We start from the raw sequence: 24,221 nt of genomic DNA, 5'->3' as shown, positions 1-24,221 counted from the left end.
GGATATTCTTATATATGCATCTTGTTAATGTCGGTTACCAGGTGTTCACCATATGAATGATTTTCATCTCTATGTATGGGATGTGTATTGAAATATGAAATCTTGTGGTCTATTGTTACGATTTGATATATATAGGTTAAACCTATAACTCACCAACATTTTTGTTGACGTTTTAAGCATGTTTATTCTCAGGTGATTATTAAGAGCTTCCGCTGTCGCATACTTAAATAAGGACGAGATTTGGAGTCCATGCTTGTATGATATTGTGTAAAAACTGCATTCAAGAAACTTATTTCGATGTAACATATTTGTATTGTAAACCATTATGTAATGGTCGTGTGTAAACAGGATATTTTAGATTATCATTATTTGATAATCTACGTAAAGCTTTTTAAACCTTTATTTATGAAATAAAGGTTATGGTTTGTTTTAAAAATGAATGCAGTCTTTGAAAAACGTCTCATATAGAGGTCAAAACCTCTCAACGAAATCAATTAATATGGAACGTTTTTAATCAATAAGAACGGGACATTTCAGTTGGTATCCGAGCGTTGGTCTTAGAGAACCAGAATTTTGCATTAGTGTGTCTTATCTAGTTTGTTAGGATGCATTAGTGAGTCTGGACTTCGACCGTGTTTACTTGAAAAATGATTGCTTAACAAATTTTGTTGGAAACTATATATTTTTAACATGTGAATATTATGTGATATATTAATCTCTTAACGCGTTTGATATTATGTGATAGATGTCTACCTCTAGAACAAGTCCCATTGACTCACCTAATAATAATGAAGAGTCAAATGTAAATTGGAATGATTCGTGGACTGATTCACAAGTTCCCGAAGAGGAACCGGAAGAAGAGTCGGAACCTGAAGAAGAATCAGAACCGGAAGAGGAGTGATAATGCCAAAAATGAACACATATTTTACAGCATTATTCCCCAAGAAAGACAAGATTTTAGTTGATATTGTTCGATTTACAAGGACTATTCGTTTAAATATTAAAAAGTGAAGATAAAAGGCAGATTCGACAAATTGAAGACGGAAAGGTCCAAAAAGCTAAAAAGTACAAGATTCAATCAAAAAGGTTCAAATTATTGATGAGGAACGTCTCAAAATAACAAGAGTACAAGTTACAAGACGCAAAGTACACGATATAAAATAGTACGCGAGGACGTCCGAAAATCCGGAACCGGGACCTGAGCCTAGAAGAAACGCCCGACGTAACGGACTAAAAATATCTACTCAACTATGCATATAAATATAATATAAATATATAAATAATTATTAAAATTATTTATATATTTATTATTATTAAATTATGTCGACAAGCTAGGAGCCAAACGAATGTGAGTTGGAATTCATGGCCATGCGACTCGCATGGCCCTATGCCCATTTTCATGCGACTCGCATGAGGGGCTTTTCCAGGCCACATTCTATTTAAAGCGAGTTCATGATCCATTTTATGTACACCATAATATATCTTTCTATCTCTCTTTTGTAATACATAAATAAATTTAATTATAATTTTAATTTTAATTAATAATAATAATAAGGTTATGTTAAGGAGTGTTTTGAGTGTATAAGTCGAAATTCTGTCCGTGTAACGCTACGCTATTTTTAATCATTGTAAGTTATGTTCAGCCTTTTTACATTAATGTCTCGTAGCTAAGTTATTATTATGCTTATTTAAAACGAAGTAATCATGATGTTGGGCTAATTACTAAAATTGGGTAATTGGGCTTTGTACCATAATTGGGGTTTGGACAAAAGAACGACACTTGTGGAAATTAGACTATGGGCTATTAATGGGCTTTATATTTGTTTAACTAAATGATAGTTTGTTAATGTTAATATAAAGATTTACAATTGGGCGTCCTTATAAATTACCATATACACTCGATCGGACACGATGGGCGGGGTATTTATATGTACGAATAATCGTTCATTTAACCGGACACGGGAATGGATTAATAGCCACTAGAATAATTAAAACAGGGGTGAAATTACATTCAAGGGTAATTGGTGTAATTGTTAACAAAGTAGTAAAACCTTGGTTTACACGCAGTCGATAACCTGGTGTATTCATTAAACAAAGTATTAAAACCTTGTTACAATTCGAATCCCCAATTAGTTGGAATATTTAAACTTCGGGTATAAGGATAATTTGACGAGGGCACTCGCATTTTATATTTATGACTGATGGACTGTTATGGACAAAAACCAGATGGACATATTAAATAATCCAGGACAAAGGACAATTAACCCATGGGCATAAAACTAAAATCAACACGTCAAACATCATGATTACGGAAGTTTAAATAAGCATAATTCTTTTATTTCATATTTAATTTCTTTTATTTTATATTTAATTGCACTTCTAATTATCGCATTTTTATTGTTATTTTATTTAATTGCACTTTTAATTATCGTACTCTTTAATTGTCGCAAGTTTACTTTATCGCACTTTTATTATTCGCAATTTCATTATCGTTATTTACTTTACGCTTTAATTTAAGTCTTGTATTTATTTTTAATATTTTACATTTGGTTTTAACTGCGACTAAAGTTTTAAAATCGACAAACCGGTCATTAAACGGTAAAAACCCCCCTTTATAATAATAATATTACTTATATATATGTTTGTATTTTTATAAAAGTAAATTAATATAGCGTTGAGCTTTGTTTAAAAAAGATTCCCTGTGGAACGAACCGAACTTACTAAAAACTACACTACTGTACGATTAGGTACACTGCCTATAAGTGTTGTAGCAAGGTTTAAGTATATTCCATTCTATAAATAAATAAATATCTTGTGTAAAATTGTATCGTATTTAATAGTTTTTCCTAGTAAAATATAAACTATTTCTTATACCTTAGCTTTGACATCAAGTATTTTTGGCGCCGCTGCCGGGGAACGCTCTTAAACGCCGGAAGCGCAACGCTAATAAAAAAAAAGATTTTTAGTTAACTTTTATTAAAATTCGTTTTTGTAAAAATACGTTTTAATTATTCAAAAATATAAAAAGAAAAACAAAAATATAAGTATTTTTAAGATTTTGTTAAATATTTAAGTTTTATAAGTTTCTTTATTTTTATTTTAGTTTATAAAAATATAAGTTTTATTTAAATATCTTTTATTTATTTAAAAACAGAAAACAGAAAATAAAAAAAAATAAAGAAAAACGCGTCGAATTTAATAAGCTGTCATCTGAATCTCTAAACCCCGCGACTCGCGGGGTTTTCTTTATAAATTACCGCAACTCGCGGAGCTGCTCTGACAAGCGAACAGGAAGCCCTAAACTGCATTAATTACGGGTTATTTAATAATTATTATTATTATTAACCCTAATTATTATTATTATTATAATTAATTTTATTTTAACTTTTATTTTTTATTTAATTTATGTATTTAGTATTAATTAGTTTTATTAAATTGTAAAATTAATAGTTTTAATAAATAAATAATATAAAAATAACATTTTTATAAAAATTGTACTTTTTACAACTTTTTGTATATTTTTATATTTTGTCCCTTTTTAATCGTTGTAGCGTAATATTTGTATTTTTAGCTCATATTTAGTTTTAAACTTAGTTTTTGCCATAGTTATTTTTACTTCTAGATTTTTAAGCTTTGCCGTAGAATTCCTTAAGTGCTTTTTCTTTAGACTAAGATTTAGGTACTTTAGAATTTTGCGACGCCTTTTTAAGTTTTAGTTTCTTTTTAAGTTATTTCCATTTGGGATTTAGTTTTCCTGTAAGCTTTAATATTTTTAGACGACCTTTTACTATGTATCAATTATCATTCCAATTAGTAATTTCAATTTGCGATTATAATTTTAAGTTAGTTGTAGTAATAAGATTAGGTTAGTCAAGTATTTTTAAGTTTTTATAAGTTTCTTTTATTTTTCTGTCACCTTTTATTTTTCAACCATTTTTTCTTTTTCGACCTTTTTCGACGAACTCTTTTTCTTTCTTATTTCTCACTATTCTAGTTTTAGGACATAGATTTTTATTCTACTTCTTATCTAAATTTCTTAAAATTACGAAAATTTATTTTAAGTGGTTAAATTGATAGACATCAAAATTTTCTGGTTCGTAGTAATAGTTGGATTTGTACGTGGACCGGGTTATTGGAGCCAAACAGTCCTCAATTATATTGAGACCAAACGAATCCTGCCCCTCTGCTGCATCTTTTGGCTATTCGAAACGTGGGCAAAATCAGAAAAGTCTATTAATTGGATAACTTATTATAATTTTTCTTTCCTTTTTAAAACTAATAGGATATTCAGTGAATGCACCGAGCAAGACGTTCACCACCTTTTGTACGTTCACCACCTGTAACTAGATCAAGACATTTAGCAAATATAACCGCCGTTGATTTTTCTTTAGAATCGTCATCCAGTCGACCAAGTACTTCAGTTCAAATTTCCGATAATCCATTTTTTGAACCCGACCTCACAATTGAGAATCCGGAAAATATTCAGGAACGGTTCGTAGATCCTGAACCATTAAACTTTCCTCCGGAGCCACCAATCATTCAAACAGAGATTGTTGAGGAACGAACCATTAAATCAGAATCATTTAGTGATACCGATTCAACAAATTCAATTATGGAGAATCTGGAACCTCTAAGTATGGAAGACCGAATGAGAGCTAAACGCACTGGCCAAGGTCACGCAATTACTCATCCAGACATTAATGCGCCAGATTATGAAATCAAAGGACAAATTCTACACATGGTGACTAATCAATGCCTTTTTAGTGGTGCGCCTAAGGAAGATCCAAATGAACATCTACGTACCTTTAATAGGATCTGCACACTATTTAAAATCCGAGAAGTGGAGGATGAACAGATATATCTCATGTTATTTCCCTGGACTTTAAAGGGAGAAGCCAAAGATTGGTTGGAATCATTACCTGAATGGGCGATTGATACATGGGACATTTTAGTTGACAAATTTCTTAAACAATTCTTTCCTGCATCTAAAGCCGTAAGACTTCAAGCAGAAATTGTTACGTTCACACTGAAGCCAAATGAAACTCTATATGAGGCGTGGACTAGATATGGAAAGTTGTTAAGAGGATGTCCGCAACATGGTTTAGACACCTGTCAAATAGTACAAATATTCTACCAAGGATGCGACATCACTACAAGGAAAGACATAGATATAGCAGCTGGTGGTTCTATTATGAAGAAAACCTAAACTGATGCTTACAAAATTATTGATAACACTGCTTTCCACTCACATGAGTGGCACCAAGAAAAAGATATCATTAGATCATCTAAAGCAGCTAGAGCCGATTCTAGCCATGACTTAGATTCCATTTCCGCAAAGATAGATGCTGTGGAGAGACGAATGGAAAAGATGACTAAAGATATTCACTCAATACGAATTAGTTGTGAGCAGTGTGGAGGACCACATTTGACAAAAGATTGTCTCAGTATTGAATTAACAATGGAACAAAGAGAGAATATTTCATACATAAACCAAAGGCCTGGAAATAATTATCAGAATCATTATCAACCGCCAAGACCGATTTACAATCAAAACCAGAATTATAACAGAAATATTCCATACAACAACCAACAAGGTCCTAGCAATCAACAAGTATCCAATAATAATTATAATCAGCAAAGACCAAATTTTCAAAACAAACCACCACAACAAACCGATGATAAAAAGCCAAATTTAGAAGATATGATGACAAAGCTAGTTGAAACTCAAACGCAGTTTTTCACCTCTCAGAAACAAACCAATGAACAAAATGCTCAAGCATTTAGAAATCAACAATCTTCTATTCAAAATCTAGAACAAGAAGTGAGTAACCTAGCAAGGTTAATAGGTGAAAGAAAACCGGGAAGTCTACCTAGTGATACAAATGCTAACCCCCGGAGTGAAACAGCTAAAGCCATTACCACAAGAAGTGGTACAACACTTAAACCACCTGAAATACCTGTAACTTCTGATGAAGCTATTCCTACTCCACAAGAACCACAACCTGATCAAGATAAGGAAAAAGAACCGGTAGTTGAAAAGGTTAATGAAGATAACACAGCTAAGGATAAACCTTATGTTAAACCATATCAACCACCACTTCCTTACCCGAGTAAAATGAAGAAAGAGAAACTTGAAGCCGAGCAATCCAAATTTTTGGATATGTTTAAACAGATAAATGTAAATCTTCCTTTCATTGATGTGATTTCAGGAATGCCTAGATATGCTAAATTCTTGAAAGATCTAATCTCAAATAGAAAGAAAATGGAAGAACTCTCGGCTGTTACTATGAATGCTAATTGTTCAGCAGTGCTGTTGAATAAGATACCAGAAAAATTATCTGATCCAGGAAGTTTCACAATTCCATGTTTTCTGGGTAGTCTTAGTTCAATAGAAGCATTGGCAGACTTAGGTGCTAGTATAAATCTAATGCCGTATTCACTATACGCTAAACTAGACCTTGGAGAATTTAAACCAACCAGAATAAGCATACAACTAGCCGATAGATCAATAAAATATCCTAGAGGGATAATGGAAAACATGCTAGTTAAAGTTGGTACTTTAGTATTTCCAGTAGATTTTGTTGTTCTGGACATGGAAGAAGATTCTCAAGTTCCTCTCATATTAGGAAGACCATTCTTAAACACGGCTAAAGCAATGATAGACGTGTTCGGTAAGAAACTGACCCTAAGTATAGAGGATGAGAGTGTTACCTTTTCAGTTGATAGAGCAATGCAACAACCACAATCTGCAGATGATACATGTTATTATATTCAAACTATAGATGCACATGCAGAATTATTAAAAGAATTTCCAGAATTACAAGGAACAGGAGAATGTTCTTTAGGAGAAGGTAATGAACCAATTGATGAAGCTGAAATGTTAGCTACACTTATAGCTAATGGATATGAACCAACAACAGAAGAAATTCAAATGCTAAAAGAAGAAGACAGATATCGATACAAATCATCGATAGAAGAACCTCCGAAATTAGAGTTAAAGCCACTTCCAAACCATTTGGAATACGCTTATTTACATGGTGAATCTGAATTACCTGTAATAATATCGTCTTCTCTTACTGAAAATGAGAAATCACAACTCATTTCTGTGTTGAAAGCTCATAAACCAGCCATTGCATGGAAGATTCATGATATTAAAGGAATAAGTCCTTCGTATTGCACACATAAAATCCTTATGGAAGAAGGTCATAAAACGTATGTGCAACGCCAACGAAGACTAAATCCTAATATGCAAGATGTAGTTAAGAAAGAGATTATTAAACTGCTAGATGCAGGTTTAATTTATCCAATCTCTGATAGTCCATGGGTAAGCCCAGTTCAATGCGTGCCTAAGAAGGGTGGCATGACTGTCATTACAAATGAGAAAAATGAGCTTATTCCTACTAGGACTGTAACAGGATGGCGTGTGTGTATTGATTATAGAAAATTAAATGACGCCACCAGAAAAGATCACTTTCCCTTACCTTTCATTGATCAAATGTGGGAAAGATTAGCCGGAAATAGCTACTATTGTTTTCTAGATGGATTTTCCGGATATTTTCATATTCCAATAGCACCCGAGGACCAAGAGAAAACCACATTCACGTGCCCTTATGGTACTTTTGCTTACAAACGCATGCCATTTGGACTTTGTAACGCCCCTGCAACCTTTCAAAGGTGTATGATGGCGATTTTTCACGACATGATAGAAGAATGCATGGAAGTATTCATGGATGACTTTTCAGTCTTCGGTGATACATTTAAATCATGTCTAGTTAATCTGGAACGAATGCTAATTAGATGCGAAAAATCAAATCTAGTACTTAATTGGGAGAAATGCCATTTCATGGTTAAAGAAGGCATCGTTCTTGGACATAAAATTTCAAAAGAAGGAATTGAAGTGGATAGAGCTAAAGTAGATGTAATTGCTAAACTTCCACATCCCACCAATGTTAGAGGAGTTAGGAGTTTTCTAGGGCATGCCGGTTTTTACCGACATTTCATAAAAGATTTTTCTAAGATTGCCACTCCTATGAATAAACTCCTAGAAAAGGATGCGCCATTCATCTTTTCAGATGAGTGTATCAAATCTTTTAATATTCTTAAAGAGAAACTCACTAATGCACCGATCATGATAACACCAAATTGGAATCTACCATTTGAACTAATGTGCGATGCAAGTGATTTTGCAATGGGAGCCGTTTTGGGACAAAGGATTGAAAAACGATTTCAACCTATATATTATGCTAGTAAGACATTACAAGGAGCACAAACGAACTATACAACTACTGAAAAAGAACTCCTTGCTATTGTCTTTGCTTTTGACAAATTTCGATCATATCTCGTTCTAGCAAAAACGGTGGTCTATACCGACCATTCTGCTCTTAGATACCTATTTTCAAAACAAGATGCTAAACTAAGATTAATCCGTTAGATCTTACTCTTACAAGAGTTTGATATTGAAATCCGAGATAAAAGAGGAGCAGAAAATCTCGCCGCTGATCATCTTTCTCGTCTTGAAAATCCCGAATTAGAAGTTCTAAATGAATCAGCCATACAAGACAACTTTCCTGATGAATATCTATTGAAGATAGATTATAAAGAAATACCATGGTTTGCTGACTATGCAAACTACTTAGTTTGTGGATTCCTTAAAAAAGGATTATCGTACCAAAGACGAAAGAAATTCTTCAGTGATATAAAACACTATTTCTGGGAAGATCCACATCTGTTTAAAAGTTGTCCCGATGGAATAATACGCCGATGTGTATTTGGAGATGAAGCTAGTAAAATTTTAAACCATTGTCACACAGGACCAACAGGAGGGCATTATGGGCCTCAACTAACAGCAAAAAAAGTTTATGAAGCTGGATTCTATTGGCCTACAATTTACAAAGACGCACACCTTCTTTGCAAATCCTGTGATGCTTGTCAAAGGGCCGAAAAAATAAGTCAACGTGATGAAATGCCACAAAATGTCATCCAAGTATGTGAAGTATTTGACATTTGGGGTATTGACTTTATGGGTCCATTTCCAAAATCTCATAATAATCTATATATACTCGTAGCCATTGATTATGTATCTAAATGGGCGGAAGCACAAGCTCTCCCAACTAACGATGCACGAGTTGTAGTCAACTTTTTAAAACGTCTTTTTGCAAGGTTTGGAACACCGAAAGCTTTAATAAGTGATCGGGGTACTCATTTCTGTAATAATCAACTTGAGAAAGTTCTTAAAAGATATGGAGTAACTCATAAAATCTCCACCGCATATCATCCACAAACAAGTGGACAAGTTGAAAATACCAACCGAGCTTTAAAACGTATTCTAAAGAAAACCGTAGGATCAAATCCGAAGGAATGGTCCATTAAATTGGAGGATGCACTCTGGGCTTTTAGAACAGCCTACAAAACTCCAATTGGAACCACACCTTTTAGACTTGTTTATGGAAAAGCATGTCATCTTCCTGTAGAAATTGAACACAAAGCATTTTGGGCTTTGAAGACATGTAATCTTGATTTACATGAAGCCGGACGTCTACGATTAAGTCAACTAAATGAATTAGAAGAATTAAGACATGAAGCATACGAAAATTCGTTAATCTATAAAGAAAGAACGAAGAAATGGCATGATAAAAGAATCAGAAGTTCAAAAGAATTTAAAGAAGGAGACAGAGTTCTTCTTTTCAATTCACGATTCAAGCTATTTCCTGGAAAATTGAAATCAAGATGGTCTGGACCATTCATAGTCAAAAGAGTTTTCCCATACGGAACGATAGAATTGATAAATTCAAATGGGATTGAATTTAAAGTTAATGGTCACAGATTTAAACATTACATACATGGTCCGATGGAAGTCGACAACGAAGTTAATCACAATTTCGACACCACAGCTAACTAAGTGTGGGGAGAATTAAGTCTTTAAAGGATAATATGTATTTCTGTTAGATTTAGATTGTCTGTTTTCGTGTAGTTCTCGAAAATGGAACACGTATGGTCTTTCCCTAGCAGACCCTAAAGAACTAGTCTTCTCCCCCCATTCTGAATTTTTATTTTTTTTAGGTTTTTACAAAATGAAGACTGCCTGTGAACTAAACCATGGTCTAATGCTACACGCTTTGATCACTAAACGTAATAATGACATACTACTGAGTGAATTAGTATCAGTAATCAGAGAAAGAATGGACGGAGTTAGAAAAGAATCCAGATGCGAAGATAATAAGTTACAATTTGGTAAAGGAAAATCAAAATCCGCAGCGAAAAGAAGAGCACGACACCTAGAACGATGTCACAAATGCGGAAAATGGTCACATGGAGGTAAATGTTCAAATAATCAAACCTATTCAAATACCGAATTTGTTACTTTATGCAGAGACGGACCGTTCATATGTTTAGAAGAAAAGACAATGAATGCTCGAGGTTACGCCTATGTAGCCATGGAAAACCAATTAAACCGACTATCTTATGAATGGGATAGATCATATAACTAAGAAATCTATCTCACAGGTATGTCTGTACAGTTTTTATTTTTATTTTTTTTATTTTTTAACCTTTTGATAATAAACGCTAATTTGTTCGCTAAAAAGTATTAAATTGGTATTGAATAAAATTAGGTTTGGCGACCGAAATTATTGATATCATTCAAAAATTTATTACATCACTGCGAAATTTAACGTTTATTCTTAAGGTATAAATATCTTTAATCAATCAAACCAAAATATTTTAAAAATTCGTCATGAGTAAAATTAGGTTACGGAACTAAAATTACTTTACCCAAAAGAGGGGCGCATATTTTTGATAATATTTGATTGATTAAAGTGGGATAAAAGTCCAAAAAGATTTTTAATTTTATTTTTACCTTGCTTTAAAACTTATATATATATTTAATATTATAAATCTTATAATATAAATATCTTTAAGTTTTTAAATATTTTATAAATTAATATTTAATATAAGCTTACAAAATCAATATATAAAAATATTAATGATATATTGCATCTTTAATTTTTAAAATATTAATTTTTAATTTTATGCATTTTTAATTTAAGTTGTGTGATTTTAAAAACAAAAATTTACTTTATCTCATTAAGTTAAAAATATGATTTTTAAAATTCGTCGTGAGTTGAAAACTAGACCGTTGAGTCGAAATTGCTTTACCCAAGGGCGGGACGAGAATTTTTATTATCATTATTTTTAATCTTATTGATTTAAAGTATGCCAAAAAAATTAAAAAAACCCAAAAATCTAAGCTTTTAAAACAATCGCTTGAAAATGACAAAATTTTAAAATTTTGTCGAGGGACGGACTAGGGCATCGTCCCGAAACGACCTCGTCTTAAAAAGAAACAAAATTTTTAAAATTTTATTAAATTTTATGTTTTAAAAGTATAAGATTTTATAAAAAAAAAAATATATATATATATATATATATATATATATATATATATCTGGAATTTAACCCCATGCGACTCGCATGGGGATAGGCACAATACCATGCGACTCGCATGGCTGTTAAAAATAGGCCAGGTACAAGAATTCAGTCGATCTGCTTCTGTCTATCACAATACACACACAAACACATACGAAAACCTCCCAAACTCTCTCAATTTTTCACCAATTTTCACCAAATTTCTTGCAAAAATTTCACAATAATCATGCCTAGATTCAGTAGGTTCAACCCCTTCAGGAACACGGTAAAGATTTAACCCCTAATCTCTTTAAATTCGAATTATTGTGTTCTTGAGCTATAAATTTTATATTTTGATTTTGTTAAATTCTAGTGTAATTAGACTTAAATTGTTGTTATAATATGCGTGTATAACCTAGATTGATGCTGTTTAACATGATTAGAAGCCTTAAACTTCAAATTTTGAATAATCTAGGGTTTGTGTTCTTGAGAAATTTGGGGCTTTTTGATATAAACAGGTTATGGCCAATTTTTGTCATGAATTGTTGCTAAATTAAGTAGTGTAACATGTTTAGGTAGTTAATTGATCCAAACTTTGAGCCTAAACATGTTTTTGAGAATTAAAGTAGACTTTTTAAGTCTAAAAAATTCATGAACTTGGATAATTTGATGTAAAGGCCAATGTAAACTTGTTTAATTGCTAGTAGTGATTAGTTTGGCATATAATTTGAGATGAATGATTAAAACCTTGATGAACATTTTCTTATGTACTTATTTGAAAAAGTGTAGACTTGACGAAATATGAAAATGAACATGAGTTTGATTTGAATGCCATGTAATAAGTGTTTAATTGCTATAATGATTATTGTTGACATGTTTAAGAGTTTAAATGTGATAAAACATTGTATACATTTTCGTATGTAAAAGTGTAGAATTATTATTGTAAGGAAAATATGTATAAAATGTGTTATGAATTGAACATGTCATCATAATTGTTTCAAGTTATTATTTTGCTAACACTAATGCATATTTGGATGCACAATTTTTGTGTTTAATGTGTTTTGCATAGAAATACAGATACGGACGGTGCATCATCGTCCAAACAACCAGAGCCCGAACCGGAAATGTTTTATGAACAAGAACAACAAGTGCAAGAAGAAGAAGAACAACATGAGGATCAACATATTCCATATCACGATCAAGATCAATTATTCATGAATCAGTTTCGTCAATTCGCTCCACATCAAATGATTCTGAGCTCAGACATTAATGAAGATCAGTTACACCCAAATCTGAGATTTGATCGATGTTGGATAGAGTATCCAGATTATCAAAAGAACATGCACATTCTCTACTTTAAGGGTGTTGAAATGCCAAGGGCAATTGACTGGGTACCTTTGGAAACAGTTGACCTTGCCGAACCGATTCGGGAATTATTGGTGCAAAGGTATGGTAATTCTCAGTTTAACAATTGGATGCGCCTATTTTCCATTCGTAGAACCATATATAGGGAATGGTGTATAGAATTACTTAGTACTATTAAGTTAAACAGTGATGTTAGGAGGTTAGATGATAGAAGCTTTATTAGATTTCTGTTAGGTGGACGCATGTACAGAATGTCCATGATAGATTTAGCCAGGGCCTTACAGATTTACACCCCTGCTGAACTTTTGAGCCCCGACTGTAATGGCCTGATTGCCCAAGGAGAAAGGGTAGATAGGGAATTTAATGTTAACGCCGTCTGGAGGCGTATGTCCCATTTTAATGAGTTTCAAGCTGGTGGGGGACATACATACTTAGATATTGATAGAGCTGAACTCCGGGTGATACATCGATTCTTAGCAAACACAATTACACAAAGGGGTAAAAATAAGGAGAAATTGACTTTAAATGATTTATTCTACCTTAAGTGTATTAGAGACCCGAGGAGTTTCGTTAACATTCCCTATTGTGTTGGTTGTTATCTATCTAATGTAGTTGGGGGGATGAAATCGGGGAGTATTATAGGTGGTGGTATTTTCATTACTCTCATTGGAGAGTATTTAGGTGTTGACAAGAACCGAGGGGGTCCAATGGTAGAAATAGAGGACGAAGGTGAAACTATAAGTTCACACGTCTATCAGGGTGCAAAGGTTTTATTGATGAGACGTAATCGGGTATATCGATACGAGGGACCTCAGCGACAGGTAGAAAGAGGTTCGGATGATGAAATGGAGGAGGCGAACAACATTATGGAAGTTGTTCGGGAGACTGCTCTTGATTTAGGCGTTCGTATGGAGGAAGAATACATGACGAACGATGATAGGCATATGCAGTACGAGGCGTGGCAACGCCGGAATGATTACGAGCATTCCCGGCAACGAGAGCATCACCGATGGGATTATCATCAGCGCCAAATCATAAGCCGGCTGCAGCCTAATGAGATTTATTATCCGACCCGACCCGCATTCTATCCTGCACACCAGCCAGAAATGAGACCGCCCTATGACTTATATGATTATGACGCAGCATACCAGTTCACCTATCAACAGCCATGGAACCCTGATCCGAACATGAATTGGGATCCCTATCCTAATTATCCTCCTAACCCACCTCCTGATCAGTAGAGATAAGTTGGTAATTTATATTTTTATTATTTTAAACACTTAACATTTTATTACATTTATGTAATGTTTGATATTTCTATTATTATTGTGTACTAATATTTTTCTTATAGTTTGAAAGTGGGATGCCAAAGTTCCATTTCAAATTGCATGTATGATTATATTTGTATTGTATGTATTTTATGTTATGCACAAAACAGGATAAAACAACGCGTTTTCAAAGACTGGCATTAAGTTCAGCAAAAGCAAGTAATTCTGACGACAAGATGCAAAATATATGTGAAATAACAACAAGACGGAATGAACAAATGACGTGCACCATTTATCATTCAACAATCAAACGACAATATGTTTGAAACTTTGGTAAAATTTAATCATTTTTCTACGCTAATAACCCTCAATAATTTAAATTGTTTCTGATTTCTTGCAAATGAGGGCATTGCAAGATCTTAAGTGTGGGAAGGGGTTAAATTCTTTCGGATTTTTAAAATTTTTTTTGATTTAAACACTTGGTTACCATTAAAAATGCTAGTAACGCAGTAGTTGTGTTAGAATCTAGTGCTCTCCGATAACAAGGAACAGCCCTAGTCTTATATACTAACTACCCACTTCTAGTAAATTTTTCAAAATTTTTAACAAAATGAATTCAAAATCATGTTTATACATATTTACGAACGATGAAAACTAGGTCATTGAGCCGAAATTATCGTTACCTCGGAAAGGACATAAATTGAGAAACAACCAAAATGTTAGAATTCATTTAATAAGAATGGAATAGAAGAGAAAAAGGCAAAGAAAAACATAAATAAAAGCCAAGTGTGGGAAAAGTTTACCAAGTCATTCAAAACATATATCACATATTTTTGTACAAACAATTGAAAATACTTTTGTTTTGAACGATAATCAACTGTTTTATCCAATGAAACTATCAAAGAGAGATGGATCTACACGATGAATCAATTCCATCATTAAAAGGAAGTAAAGTCTTCCGAAAAAGACACGCGCTTCTTGATTTAGGTCATGAAGTTGTCGTCCAGACCAGCTGTAGGTTGACGAAAAATCTAGAAAAGTCATCACTAAAATCGGCTGGAAATCCACGGACCTCAGCATCAAACAGGGTCGCCAAGTGGTCAGATTTATCCTAACCATGAGAAGGATTTATCTCGTACAATGGGGAGGCACCGTGCAAATTAGCTTGATAAGACTAATGAATCAGATCCCCAGAAAGGATAATCTCCTTAAAGATTAAAAATTAGCTTTTAAGCCTGATATTACTCAATCCTTGAGATTGACCTTAAAGATTGAGAATTCAAACTCATGGAATTCAATGATATCTAAACTCGAGCTTGAACGAGAAAATATTTTGATCAAAATTACAAACCAATTTGTTTTCTGAAAATCCATTTTCAATGCGTTCATTACCATTGAACGTAAAATCCTAGGAATTCACCTGGAATTCATTAGGTCACCTGAACCAAATCGGGTGTCAACCGTAAGAACGGTGGTTGCATAGCATGGTCGGAGACAGGACCTTGTGCCAGACCGAAAAATTATAGGATGATCTTTACTATTGCTCCTACCAAGGATAGTTCTAGCATCCGACACGTTAAAAAGACCATAATCATCTGCATGTCACTGGACATTGCCTTAACAGTTTCTTGTTCATCGCTTTCCTTTACAACCGGACGGTAGTTTACCGAAAGGTAATATACGGAACAAGTAAACTGGATGTGTGCTTTCCGATACAGGGATAGCAGTGGATTACACGAGCCTAAAAGTTTTAGCCAAAATATTGATCCACAGATATATTTTGCAACACCGATGATGGATCAAATCAGAAAACTTGTCTAGGGTAAAATCTAGCTTGAATTTTCAAAAGATCAAATGTTTTCATAAAGATCCAATTTCCTTAAGGATCTAAATTTTTATAGTCATGTGGGACTGTAAACCACCTTTCAAATGTGCACTTTGCTTTGGAAACCGAAAGTAAATCGGCTATTTGATTGCAAGTGTCGTTGACCTAAACCCGAGGCAACTATAAAAGATACACCCACCTTTAAACCACATCGTTACTATCATTGTTTATACCGTTGTATTGAAGTCACTTATGTACAAAGTGTGAAGAATAAAGAAGTGATTCAAGTGTTTCAAGACTATATTGCTTGAGGACAAGCAACGCTTAAGTGTGGGAATATTGATAATGCCAAAAATGAACACATATTTTACAGCATTATTCCCCAAGAAAGACAAGATTTTAGTTGATATTGTTCGATTTACAAGCACTATTCGTTTAAATATTAAAAAGTGAAGATAAAAGGCAGATTCGACAAATTGAAGACGGAAAGGTCCAAAAAGCTAAAAAGTACAAGATTCAATCAAAAAGGTTCAAATTATTGATGAGGAACGTCTCAAAATAACAAGAGTACAAGTTACAAGACGCAAAGTACACGATATAAAATAGTACGCGAGGACGTCCGAAAATCCGGAACCGGGACCTGAGCCTAGAAGAAACGCACGACGTAACGGACTAAAAATATCTACTCAACTATGCATATAAATATAATATAAATATATAAATATTATTAAAATTATTTATATATTTATTATTATTAAATTATGTCGACAAGCTAGGAGCCAAACGAATGTGAGCTGGAATTCATGGCCATGCGACTCGCATGGCCCTATGCCCATTTTCATGCGACTCGCATGAGGGGCTTTTCCAGGCCACATTCTATTTAAAGCGAGTTCGTGATCCATTTTATGTACACCATAATATATCTTTCTATCTCTCTTTTGTAATACATAAATAAATTTAATTATAATTTTAATTTTAATTAATAATAATAATAAGGTTATGTTAAGGAGTGTTTTGAGTGTATAAGTCGAAATTCTGTCCGTGTAACGCTACGCTATTTTTAATCATTGTAAGTTATGTTCAACCTTTTTACATTAATGTCTCGTAGCTAAGTTATTATTATGCTTATTTAAAACGAAGTAATCATGATGTTGGGCTAATTACTAAAATTGGGTAATTGGGCTTTGTACCATAATTGGGGTTTGGACAAAAGAACGACACTTGTGGAAATTAGACTATGGGCTATTAATGGGCTTTATATTTGTTTAACTAAATGATAGTTTGTTAATGTTAATATAAAGATTTACAATTGGTCGTCCTTATAAATTACCATATACACTCGATCGGACAAGATGGGCGGGGTATTTATATGTACGAATAATCGTTCATTTAACCGGACACGGGAATGGATTAATAGCCACTAGAATAATTAAAACAGGGGTGAAATTACATTCAAGGGTAATTGGTGTAATTGTTAACAAAGTAGTAAAACCTTGGTTTACACGCAGTCGATAACCTGGTGTATTCATTAAACAAAGTATTAAAACCTTGTTACAATTCGAATCCCCAATTAGTTGGAATATTTAAACTTCGGGTATAAGGATAATTTGACGAGGGCACTCGCATTTTATATTTATGACTGATGGACTGTTATGGACAAAAACCAGACGGACATATTAAATAATCCAGGACAAAGGACAATTAACCCATGGGCATAAAACTAAAATCAACACGTCAAACATCATGATTACGGAAGTTTAAATAAGCATAATTCTTTTATTTCATATTTAATTTCTTTTATTTTATATTTAATTGCACTTCTAATTATCGCATTTTTATTGTTATTTTATTTAATTGCACTTTTAATTATCGTACTCTTTAATTGTCGCAAGTTTACTTTATCGCACTTTTATTATTCGCAATTTCATTATCGTTATTTACTTTACGCTTTAATTTAAGTCTTGTATTTATTTTTAATATTTTACATTTGGTTTTAACTGCGACTAAAGTTTTAAAATCGACAAACCGGTCATTAAACGGTAAAAACCCCCCTTTATAATAATAATATTACTTATATATATGTTTGTATTTTTATAAAAGTAAATTAATATAGCGTTGAGCTTTGTTTAAAAAAGATTCCCTGTGGAACGAACCGGACTTACTAAAAACTACACTACTGTACGATTAGGTACACTGCCTATAAGTGTTGTAGCAAGGTTTAAGTATATTCCATTCTATAAATAAATAAATATCTTGTGTAAAATTGTATCGTATTTAATAGTTTTTCCTAGTAAAATATAAACTATTTCTTATACCTTAGCTTTGACATCAAGGAGGAACCGGATGAAGAAATAGAACCGGTGGGGGAAATAATAAAACGGTTAAGTAAAAGAAAATCCTCAACCAACCGACCAAGGTTAATTGTGGTCAATGGTGTTTCCGCCAAGGAAGCAAAATATTGGGAGGATTACCAATTCTCCGATGAATCGGATTCCGACGAGAATTCCGATGATGTTACAGAAATTACCCCAACTGAATTTAAAAAGGCAAAAGAAAATAATAAGGGAAAGGGCATAAAAATAGAGAAATCTAATTCCAACCCCGATGAACTTTATATGTATCGTCAACCCCCGAAGTCCTTAAGTTGTAACAATGACCCGGGAACCTCTAAACCACCAGGTTTTTCTAAACCAATGTGGAAAATTACGGCTCGTATTAGGGGAACATCATATATCCCTAGAAACCTGGCAAAACGAACCAAAACTGAAGAAGAAGAAACGAGCGAGTCGAAATAAGATAGTTGTATTCGTGTGGTGTAATATATGTAATATAGTGTGCTTATGCTTTATGATATATGTAAAAATTGCTTGTATTAATAAGTATTTTTTTTATGAATCTAACTCTTGTCTATTTTACAGTTTAAAAACACAAAATGGATAGACAACCCAATATTTTAAGAGACCTACCCGGAGACATGATTGATGAAATCTTGTCTAGAGTCGGTCAGAATTCCTCGGCACAACTGTTTAAGGCGAGATCAGTTTGTAAGACATTCGAAGAACGTTCCAAGAATGTCTTGGTTTATAAGAGACTTTCGTTTGAAAGATGGGGGATATCACATTGGGAAACCCATAAGTTACGATGTGTTTACTTTGACGCATATATTGCGGGGAACCCAAATGCTATTTTACGCAACGGGTTAAGAAATTATTTTGACTCAATATATCCGAATATTGGACTTCGTGATTTAGAAAAAGCGGCTAACATGCAACATAAAGAAGCATGTTATGCTTACGGATTAGTAATGTTCGCTTCTCACCAAAGTGAGAACAAGAACATCGGGCTACAACTATTAAACAAAACGTTTCCACAAGTGACGGAGTCGGTAATTGGGGTAAGAAATGAGGTTTTTAGATTGTTACGGGACTGTTGGACATTACGTAACCCTCGTCCCTTTGACGACGTTACAACACGCTGTCTTATCAACGGCCATAACGGTTATGTTCCACAAGACCAAGGATGGGAAGTAATCCTAGTAAAACCAGAATGCATGACTTGTTTCTGGACGTATGAATTACGTGTCTTTATTGCCTTTGCTGAACGACTTGTGTACTAGCGAGAATTATCTTCACAACTATCTTGTATCAAAGTTATTGTGTGCTATATTTCATGCTTTATGTAAAATAAGCGGTATTGTAAGTTTGTAAACTATTGTATAAAAGTTTGAACGCGAAATATTATTATAATCAGTTTTTCATATAGAATTGCAGTAGTTGAATTGTATATTAGCTACTAAGTATGAACTTAACGGGTAGGTACTACCCGAATTTAAACTTATAAAACGCTAATATGAAGAAAAAGCTTTTATAAATGAGTTCATATTATGCTACGAAATACTATTAACTACTCTTAATATTCTGTATGATTAACTTGTTCCATTTGACTATTTTAAAGGAAATGGCACCGACTACTCGACACACCGTGAATATGAATGAAGAGGAATTCCGTACTTTTCTAGCTTCAAACATAGCCGCAGTACAGGCTGCGCTACATACCAACAATAACCTTGGATCTAGCAGTACAGGAAATTGTGTAGGATGCACCTACAAAGAATTCACTGCCTGCAAACCTTTGGAATTTGATGGAACCGAAGGACCGATCGGATTGAAACGGTGGACCGAGAAGGTCGAATCGGTGTTTGCCATAAGTAAGTGTACTGAAGAGGACAAAGTGAAGTGGACAAAGTGAAGTACGCTACGCATACCTTCACAGGTTCTGCGTTAACATGGTGGAATACCTATCTAGAGCAAGTGGGACAAGACGATGCGTACGCACTACCGTGGTCAGCATTCAAGCACTTGATGAACGAGAAGTACCGTCCCAGAACCGAGGTCAATAAGCTCAAGACAGAACTTAGAGGGTTACGAACCCAAGGATTTGATATTACCACATACGAAAGACGATTCACAGAATTGTGCCTATTGTGTCCGGGAGCATTCGAAGATGAGGAAGAGAAGATCGACGCGTTTGTGAAAGGATTACCGGAAAGAATCCAAGAAGATATAAGTTCACATGAGCCCGCCTCTATACAACAGGCATGTAGAATGGCTCACAAACTAGTGAACCAGATTGAAGAAAGAATTAAAGAACAGACTGCTGAAGAGGCCAATGTGAAGCAAGTCAAAAGAAAGTGGGAGGAAAACGGTGATAAGAATCACCAATACAACAACAACAGCAATTACAACAATAATCGCAACAATTATCCCAACAATCGCAACATCAATCGCAACTACAACAAACGGCCCAACAACAACAACAACAACAACAACAACAACAACAACAACAGCAACTACAACAATCATCCCAACAACAATAATAACCGCAACAACAACAACAATCAGAAGCAGCTATGCCAAAGGTGTGAAAAGAATCACTCGGGGTTCTGCACCAAATTTTGCAACAAGTGTAAAAGAAATGGTCATAGCGCGGCGAAGTGTGAGGTCTACGGACCAGGGGTTAATAGAACGAAAGGAACAAATGGTGTCGGAACGAGTAATGGCGGAGCAAGTAGTGTCGGAGCAAGTTATGCCAATGTAGTTTGTTATAAATGTGGAAAACCGGGCCACATTATTAGAAATTGCCCGAACCAGGAGAACACGAATGGACAAGGCCGCGGAAGAGTTTTCAATATTAATGCGGCAGAGGCACAAGAAGACCCGGAGCTTGTTACGGGTACGTTTCTTATTGACAATAAATCTGCTTACGTTTTATTTGATTCGGGTGCGGATAGAAGCTATATGAGTAGAGATTTTTGTGCTAAATTAAGTTGTCCATTGACGCCTTTGGATAGTAAATTTTTACTCGAATTAGCAAATGGTAAATTAATTTCAGCAGATAATATATGTCGGAATCGAGAAATTAAACTGGTTAGCGAAACATTTAAGATTGATTTGATACCAGTAGAGTTAGGGAGTTTTGATGTGATAATCGGTATGGACTGGTTGAAAGAAGTGAAAGCAGAGATCGTTTGTTACAAAAATGCAATTCGCATTATACGAGAAAAAGGAAAACCCTTAATGGTGTACGGAGAAAAGGGCAACACGAAGCTACATCTTATTAGTAATTTGAAGGCACAAAAACTAATAAGAAAAGGTTGCTATGCTGTTCTAGCACACGTCGAGAAAGTACAAACTGAAGAAAAGAGCATCAATGATGTTCCCATTGCAAAAGAATTTCCCGATGTATTTCCGAAAGAATTACCGGGATTACCTCCACATCGATCCGTTGAATTTCAAATAGATCTTGTACCAGGAGCTGCACCAATAGCTCGTGCTCCTTACAGACTCGCACCCAGCGAGATGAAAGAACTACAAAGCCAATTACAAGAACTTTTAGAGCGTGGTTTCATTCGACCAAGCACATCACCGTGGGGAGCTCCTGTTTTGTTTGTCAAGAAGAAAGATGGTACATTCAGGTTGTGTATCGACTACCGAGAGTTGAACAAACTTACCATCAAGAACCGCTACCCACTACCGAGAATCGACGACTTATTTGATCAACTACAAGGCTCGTCTGTTTATTCAAAGATTGACTTACGTTCCGGGTATCATCAAATGCGGGTGAAAGAAGATGATATTCCAAAGACTGCTTTCAGAACACGTTACGGTCATTACGAGTTTATGGTCATGCCGTTTAGTTTAACTAATGCACCAGCTGTGTTCATGGACCTTATGAACCGAGTGTGTGGACCATACCTTAACAAGTTTGTCATTGTTTTCATTGATGACATACTTATTTACTCAAAGAATGACCAAGAACACGGTGAACATTTGAGAAAGGTGTTAGAAGTATTGAGGAAGGAAGAATTGTACGCTAAGTTTTCAAAGTGTGCATTTTGGTTAGAAGAAGTTCAATTCCTCGGTCACATAGTGAACAAAGAAGGTATTAAGGTGGATCCGGCAAAGATAGAAACTGTTGAAAAGTGGGAAACCCCGAAAACTCCGAAACACATACGCCAGTTTTTAGGACTAGCTGGTTACTACAGAAGGTTCATCCAAGATTTTTCCAGAATAGCAAAACCCTTGACTGCATTAACGCATAAAGGGAAGAAATTTGAATGGAATGATGAACAAGAGAAAGCGTTTCAGTTATTGAAGAAAAAGCTAACTACGGCACCTATATTGTCATTGCCTGAAGGGAATGATGATTTTGTGATTTATTGTGACGCATCAAAGCAAGGTCTTGGTTGTGTATTAATGCAACGAACGAAGGTGATTGCTTATGCGTCTAGACAATTGAAGATTCACGAACAAAATTATACGACGCATGATTTGGAATTAGGCGCGGTTGTTTTTGCATTAAAGACTTGGAGGCACTACTTATATGGGGTCAAAAGTATTATATATACCGACCACAAAAGTCTTCAACACATATTTAATCAGAAACAACTGAATATGAGGCAGCGTAGGTGGATTGAATTATTGAATGATTACGACTTTGAGATTCGTTACCACCCGGGGAAGGCAAATGTGGTAGCCGATGCCTTGAGCAGGAAGGACAGAGAACCCATTCGAGTAAAATCTATGAATATAATGATTCATAATAACCTTACTACTCAAATAAAGGAGGCGCAACAAGGAGTTTTAAAAGAGGGAAATTTAAAGGATGAAATACCCAAAGGATCGGAGAAGCATCTTAATATTCGGGAAGACGGAACCCGGTATAGGGCTGAAAGGATTTGGGTACCAAAATTTGGAGATATGAGAGAAATGGTACTTAGAGAAGCTCATAAAACCAGATACTCAATACATCCTGGAACGGGGAAGATGTACAAGGATCTCAAGAAACATTTTTGGTGGCCGGGTATGAAAGCCGATGTTGCTAAATACGTAGGAGAATGTTTGACGTGTTCTAAGGTCAAAGCTGAGCATCAGAAACCATCAGGTCTACTTCAACAACCCGAAATCCCGGAATGGAAATGGGAAAACATTACCATGGATTTCATCACTAAATTGCCAAGGACTGCATGTGGTTTTGATACTATTTGGGTAATAGTTGATCGTCTCACCAAATCAGCACACTTCCTGCCAATAAGAGAAGATGACAAGATGGAGAAGTTAGCACGACTGTATTTGAAGGAAGTCGTCTCCAGACATGGAATACCAATCTCTATTATCTCTGATAGGGATGGTAGATTTATTTCAAGATTCTGGCAGACATTACAGCAAGTATTAGGAACTCGTCTAGACATGAGTACTGCCTATCATCCACAAACTGATGGGCAGAGCGAAAGGACGATACAAACGCTTGAAGACATGCTACGAGCATGTGTTATTGATTTTGGAAACAGTTGGGATCGACATCTACCGTTAGCAGAATTTTCCTACAACAACAGCTACCATTCAAGCATTGAGATGGCGCCGTTTGAAGCACTTTATGGTAGAAAGTGCAGGTCTCCGATTTGTTGGAGTGAAGTGGGGGATAGACAGATTACGGGTCCGGAGATTATACAAGAAACTACCGAGAAGATCATCCAAATTCAACAACGGTTGAAAACCGCCCAAAGTCGACAAAAGAGCTACGCTGACATTAAAAGAAAAGATATAGAATTTGAAATTGGAGAGATGGTCATGCCCGAACTTTTCCATGTTTATATATATTAATTGAGATTGATATTTACATGATTAAATGTTTCCAACATGTTAAGCAATCAAACTTGTTAAGACTTGATTAATTGAAATATGTTTCATATAGACAATTGACCACCCAAGTTGACCGGTGATTCACGAACGTTAAAACTTGTAAAAACTATACAATGACATATATATGGTTATATATATAGTTAACATGTTTTTATTATA

The sequence above is a fragment of the Rutidosis leptorrhynchoides genome, chromosome 7 (genome assembly GCF_046630445.1).
Source record: "Rutidosis leptorrhynchoides isolate AG116_Rl617_1_P2 chromosome 7, CSIRO_AGI_Rlap_v1, whole genome shotgun sequence".
Classification (NCBI taxonomy): domain Eukaryota; kingdom Viridiplantae; phylum Streptophyta; class Magnoliopsida; order Asterales; family Asteraceae; genus Rutidosis; species Rutidosis leptorrhynchoides.
Note: the sequence above shows the minus strand (reverse complement) of the source record.